At 41.2% G+C, this 7277-nt stretch overlaps 1 protein-coding gene across 2 annotated transcripts in view; it reads left to right on the top strand.

The window, feature by feature from the left end:
• Window positions 1-7277, top strand: part of LOC116941627 (arf-GAP with SH3 domain, ANK repeat and PH domain-containing protein 2-like) — a 49306-nt gene that overhangs the window by 668 nt on the left and 41361 nt on the right. The window contains exon 1 of one of the 2 annotated variants that reach the window (XM_032952884.2): window positions 74-192. The exons of the other annotated variant lie outside the window; for it this stretch is intronic. The gene's annotated coding sequence lies outside the window, so the exon portion shown is untranslated. Of the gene's footprint in view, window positions 1-73; window positions 193-7277 lie in introns of those variants that run through there. 2 annotated transcript variants of the gene reach the window in all.

The raw sequence follows: 7277 nt of genomic DNA, 5'->3' as shown, positions 1-7277 counted from the left end.
CACACAACACACCAAGTACAGTGCTTAAGTCGTCGTACTTGTGTGGTGCCCGGGACCTCTTCAGATCACTGTGTAACAACTACAACTAGCCACTGATGTTAGCCGTGGGGTTTGTGAATCGAACTTGGGGGTTTGTGTCGGCGCTAACCACAAACAACAACAACAACACGACCGCCCAACGCTGTCGTACTGGTGGGGACAGACACACACGTAAACACAAGCAAACACACAAACATAAACACACAAACATAAACACACAAACATAAACACAAACAAACACACACAGACACACACACAAACATAAACACACACACACAAACACACAAACATAAACACACAAACATAAACACAAACATAAACATAAACAAACACACAAACATAAACACACAAACAAACACACTAACATAAACACAGACACACACAAACATAAACACACACACAAACATAAACACATAAACACACACACAAACATAAACACACAAACATAAACACACAAACACACACAAACACACACAAACATAAACACACAAACACACACACAAACATAAACACATAAACACACACACAAACATAAACACACAAACATAAACACATAAACACACACACAAACATAAACACACAAACACACACACAAACATAAACACACAAACACAGAAACAAACACAGACAAACACACACAAACCTAAACACACAAACACACGCGCAAATACACGCAAACATAAACACACACACACGCACAAACACACGCAAACATAAACACACACACGCAAACATAAACACACAAACACGCAAACACACAAACACAGAAACACAAACACACAGACAAGCGCACAAACACACGCAAACATAAACACACAAACATAAACACACAAACATAAACAAACAAACAACCACACCACAACATTGTCACGCGTGTATCATCGACAAGTCTTGGTGGTGCAACGTGTTTGTTAAACTCTGCGTCCGATTGTCACTGAGTGTCAAACTCACTCGGCAGGTTCGTCGCTTCGAAAACGGGAAAAGCCACTTTTTTAAAAAATTATCCGTGACTTGAAGCTTTGGCAGCACAAGAAAGGCTTGTTGTTGTTGTACCTTCCTCGTTCTAACACCCGAGCCTCTCCCCCTTATACCACCAGCATCGTTACAAAGCAGATGCCGTATTCACAGTGGAATTAAACAAAAAGAGACTTGGGGAGTCTTCCCAGTCCGGCGTGTTCACTCACGGCCCCGTCAGAGAGTACGAGAGACCGATTGCCTGGCCCTTGCCTTGCCAGTCACCTGCCTCTCTGTTGGCTAGCCAGCCAGCCAGCCACCGGTTGTGTGTGTGTGTGGTTGTGAGTGACTTGTTGCAGTGTTCTGTTACACGCGGGCAGATTCAGAGCCGCGTCTTCATCACAAGGGGGGACGGAGCAGCAGTCTGTGGTGGTGGTGGTGCGATTTGTGGACCTGCAACCCAAAAAACTGCGGACCGAATTCGTAAAGCCATCAGAGACACGTGGAGATACACAGAGATGCATCGACCTACAAAAAGGCCCGTAGAGTTATAGGCCGGTATAGCTAGAGTACACAGAGACCCGTAGAGACACTTAAGAGATACAGTACACAGAGACCCCAAGAGAAATTCAGAGACACATACATTGATACACATAGAGATATAGAGAACCATCGAGACCCATACTTTAAAGACAGGCAACATGAGTGCGATCGTGGCCTTGGCAACCCAAAGTGGACCATATAGTAAAACCGCTGTGGTCTGTGCTCATTCAACAGAGGAGGAATTATCAAAACTACACCAACTCTCTCCTGAAGTCCACTTTCGTCGTGACTATTACATCTCGACCATTGGCACCCTAGCTCGTGAATACACTGATATCATCGCACGCAATAATAGAATAGTGTCCCGTTGAGTTGAGGATTGTAAAGTTTTGTATTGCAGTGTACCCAGGATTAATGAGATGCACTCTTCCCCCCTGTGATTTAAAGCAAAGTTGTGAGATGCATCTTATAATCCAGTAGATGTGAGTGTGTGTTGTATTGATTGACACCAGGCACAGGTTTTGGGGGGTACGTCTTCCTTTCTTAGGTGTCTTATAATCCATGTAATAGGATTGTATCCAAATCTTGAGTCATTTTATTGGCATGTGGTGTTGACTGCAAGTTTCTGTTTTGATGTTAGCTTATGGATTTAATTTTAATTGTGTGCGGTACACACCTTTGTGTCATATATATGCCTCGGGGTGTAACCAACCCATCTAATGGCATTGACGTACTGGGAGGCACTTTAAAGTCATTGTTTTCAGGTTCTTACAATTGCCCTCCCATTGTAGCCGATGCCAGTGAGTGAGTTGGTTTTGAGTGGTAAACTGTCTTGGACGTCAATAAGTTACTGCCAATAGAGCACTAAAGTTTTCTTAGGAAAGTAATAGTTAATCTTTAAACAATTAATGGAGTAAACATACACAAACAGTATACCAACACTACTTAAATCCAGGGCCGTAGCAAATTAGCACGCCTGACGTTTTTCCACTTGATTACTTGATAAAAAAAATACATGCACATTGTCCTGATAATGCACTTTGCAGAAGGCCCATATACAATATTGGCTAAGTGACCCAATCTCTATTATGGCGTTTCAGTGTCTCCATTGCCGTAGCTGAAAGGGCAGCAGTTTCCAAATGGACAATGATTTTGAGCCAGATTGTAAATGTGTATTGTATGTACAGTGCATTATCCAGGCATGGGGATGTGTGTGCGAATTATTAAAACGTGTGATTGTAAAAGCGGAGGTGTTAAAGGTGCACGTCAAAAAAAAGTGCTATCAGTGGAAACGAAAATATAAGAGACATTAATAACGTCCATTTCGATGGGCAAGTTCACCCATTTAAAATTGAGGTTTAATACGTTCTCAAGCCCACTTAAAATTACTGAAATAATTTAAAGTTCTGCATTTCGAGAGGTGGGAAAAATATGAAGCGAATACACACTGTATGACCAAATAAATAAATAACCAACATGTTGCTCACATGTACAGAAAGATAACCGACCACATTCCCAGCTACCTCTGTGATTACAGTTACACGGCCATGTGAAAGGCAGTGATAAAACTACTGCCCTTAACACAGAGGCTCGCAATCGGCAAGAGAGATCTAGTGTTCGCTGTCTATTTCTGCCATGCAAGTCATGTGCCAGTGGTCAGTGATAAAGTAATATTTGTCAGTGATAAATCAATATTACTCTCATTCACTCCCATAGTGCAAAAATAATGATAATCACAAATACTGGAGTCGTTTTGTGACCACTGAAGTTAATGGTATCGTATGTGCTCACCTGCTTCTGATTAAGTATAATGGTGTACAATATTGGTGAATAGGAGATAACTCAAAATTGCTAAAATTACGAATTAAGAATGAGTACCTGTATAAACTCAACTATTTATATTTTTACCAGGTAGGGCCCACTTAGCTATAGCTCCTTTTTTAAGAAGCGATCTGGCCACAAATGATAGCTCAACGAAGTGGTTTATTACGTGGACAATTATAGGGGCCAAATAGTCTAAACTCGTGTTCTAAATGTGGTGGAGTAAGCGAGCACCCAGAGAAAAAATCCATGCGACCACGGGGAGAACATGCAAATTCAAAATATCCAGGCGTCGGGGTCGAGATCAAACGCACGACCTCCTGAATACCATTCCAGGAAGTTAACATTGCCACCGTGGCACCCAATAAGGCTACTTGAGGCCAATACTTCGAGAACATCCATGTCACCCTCAATGAAAAGGCTCTACCAGTCGTATTATCCTTTATCTTGAACTGATTAATTCATAGATATGACAACATCCTCATTCTAACGTGCCATGGGGATGAACTGCAGAACATTTTGGAAGACTTTAATACAGTGGAGATGGCTGAAAGGTTGGGCTTAGGATACGTATGAGCAAAACAAAGGTCTTTTACGAGTTTGATTAGGTCATCTTAAAGAGGGATAGACCTAGAAAGCACAGCAGAATAAATACAGTATATCTAGTATGCCTAATGAAAGCTGCCAGTTTATTATTAAATATTATTTGATTTTTTTGTTGTCCATCAGTGTTTGGGTTGTCAAATTTTTCCTTGATGTCACTGTTAACATGAAAAAGGTAGCAACCACTGCATGGGCATTCTCTCTAGTCCGCATTGATAATGTCATTGGCTCATGCAGCTTAATTTTCTTTATTCTTTTATTTTTTTGTACAGCCCCTGATTTGTATCTGAATCGCGTTATGAAGTGATTGGAGTGAATGTTGCTCACCATGTATAAAATAACACGTTGAGCTGAGCTAGCTTAGCACACATCAGCTGCGTAACATTGTAGTATCTTTGAGGTTTGTATAACGATATAATTTCAGACAGTTTATGTATTATTTATGGCAATGAATAATGCGATCCAATTTTTTACTTCCTGTGTACCCACTGCTCGGACCATGCAAGGGCATTTACTGTAGTTAGTCACAGTGTGGTCTGAGAAGGCGTAAGGAAGTGTGGTTCGCCACTGGAAACAGTTACTTTTGCTACCTACAGTGAGGGAAAGAAGTATTGATCCCCTGCTGATTTTGTACGTTTGCCCACTGACGAAGAAATGATCAGTCTATAATTTTAATGCTCGGTTTATTTGAACAGTGAGAGACAGAATAATAACAACAAAAATCCAGAAAAACGCATGTCAAAAATGTTATGAATTGATTTGCATTTTACTGAGGGAAATAAGTATTTGACCCCTCTGCAAAACATGACTTAGTACTTGGTGGCAAAACCCTTGTTGGCAATCACAGAGGTCAGACGTTTTTTGTAGTTGGCTACCAGGTTTGCACACATCTCAGGAGGGATTTTGTCCCACTCCTCTGCAGATCTTCTCCAAGTCATTAAGGTTTCGAGGCTGACGTTTGGTAACTCGAACCTTCAGCACCCTACACAGATTTTCTATGGGATTAAGGTCTGGAGACTGGCTAGGCCACTCCAGGACCTTAATGTGCTTCTTCTTGAGCCACTCCTTTGTTGCCTTGGCCGTGTGTTTTGGGTCATTGTCATGCTGGAATACCCATCCACGACCCATTTGCAATGCCCTGGCTGAGGGAAGGAGGTTCTCACCCAAGATTTGATGGTACATGGCCCCGTCCATCGTCCCTTTGATGAAGTTGTCCTGTCCCCTTAGCAGAAAAACACCCCCAAAGCATAATGTTTCCACCTCCATGTTTGACGGTGGGGATGGTGTTCTTGGGGTCATAGGCAGCATTCCTCCTCCTCCATACATGGTGAGTTGAGTTGATGCCAAAGAGCTCCATTTTGGTCTCATCTGACCACAACACTTTCACCCAGTTGTCCTCTGAATCATTCAGATGTTCATTGGCAAACTTCAGTCGGGCATGTATATGTGCTTTCTTGAGCAGGGGGACCTTGCGGGTGCTGCAGGATTTCAGTCCTTCACGGCATAGTGTGTTACCAATTGTTTTCTTGGTGACTTTGGTCCCAGCTGCCTTGAGATCATTGACAAGATCCTCCTGTGTACTTCTGGGCTGATTCCTCACCGTTCTCATGATCATTGCAACTCCACGAGGTGAGATCTTGCATGGAGCCCCAGGCCGAGGGAGATTGACAGTTCTTTTGTGTTTTTTCCATTTGCCAGTAATCGCACCAACTGTTGTCACCTTCCCACCAAGCTGCTTGGCAATGGTCTTGTAGCCCATTTCAGCCTTGTGTAGGTCTACAATCTTGTCCCTGATATCCTCGGAGAGCTCTTTGGTCTTGGCCATGGTGGAGAGTTTGGAATATGATTGATTGATTGATTGCTTCTGTGGACAGGTGTCTTTTATACTCTTAAAGGGAGTGCTCCTAATCTCAGCTTGTTACCTGTATAAAAGACACCTGGGAGCCAGAATTCATTCTGATTGAGAGGGGGTCAAATACTTATTTCCCTCATTAAAATGCAAATCAATTTATAACATTTTTTACATGCGTTTTTCTGGATTTTCTTGTTGTTATTCCGTCTCTCACTGTTCAAATAAACCTACCATTAAAATTATAGACTGATCATTTCTTTGTCAGTGGGCAAACGTACAAAATCAGCAGGGGATCAAATACTTTTTTCCCTCACTGTACTTGCCTGTTAGCAGGCAGTCTTACTGCACCTTCTCTTGTAAACTGATGAAAAAAAATACTGCTCTTTGAAAGTTGGCGCATTGCATTCCCGCTTGTCAAATTACCGTTTTGTTAACTTAATTTATATTGTGTTAACATGTTATTATGAATAAGCCTAACCTACAGTTACTATAATTATAATATGATACGAGATACTGTTAAGCCCTCGTGATTGTATGAGTTCGCATTAAGACATGGTAATTAGACGCCAGCAGGTTGCAAATTTCTTAGACGTCTTATTTTTGAAGGTGTGAACGTTGGTTTATTGGGCATTTATTAACCCTATATTGATGTCAAATTTTGATTAATGTGGAGGTTCTGTTATTTAAGTGTGGCATTTTATATTGATTATGGCCCTTTCAATGCTATAGTTTCACATCAAGCTTCAGATGTGTCTGCAATGTAGGAAACAAGATATCCATTTCCCACATTCAGTGGGGCTTCTCTCGAAAATATTTTGGGGTCTTTACCAACCTTTCAAATCAGAGGGCATGATGTGGCAGATGTGAGATTTCAACAGTGAACCTATGTATATCCTCTTCCACTTGGGTAACAAAGACCACCGTGCTATCTTGCTGACTCATAAATCATACGAAATACCTTGTACATTTTTTAAATTACGCCTTAAAATAAAAATGACATTGCAACATCGTGTCCACTCCACCGGTCCTTCATATGCAAGTTCACCACTTTGATTTTAACCATGTCTTTCGAGGCCTGCCTCTTGGTATCTGTCCGAGTACTTACATATCTTATGGTCTGGGTTTACTGTAATTTTATGATAAATCCTGGCCATCTGAGTTGACTTTCTTTCAGCTGGCCACAGTTGGTTGGGAGGCACTCCTGTAATTTTCCACTTCTCTTTATTTCAAACCCCCATGCAGTCCTGTGGTCCCTGAGAATTATCTTGCAATCCAATTGAAACATGATATATGTTAACAGCTTAGTTAATGGAAATGTATTTGTATATACCATATTTATATTATCATGCATGTTGAATAATGTATACAGAAGATGTATTTTACCAATCCAGGCATTAAATATTTATCAAACATGACCATAAACATCTGAGCTATGCTATAAATAGGTGGGGCATGGTTAACATTC

This window comes from Petromyzon marinus, chromosome 12 (assembly GCF_048934315.1).
Source record: "Petromyzon marinus isolate PM22_M1 ecotype Great Lakes invasive population chromosome 12, UKy_Petmar_22M1.pri1.0, whole genome shotgun sequence".
Classification (NCBI taxonomy): Eukaryota; Metazoa; Chordata; class Hyperoartia; order Petromyzontiformes; family Petromyzontidae; genus Petromyzon; species Petromyzon marinus.
Note: the sequence above shows the minus strand (reverse complement) of the source record. Positions and strands in the feature narration are given on the sequence as shown.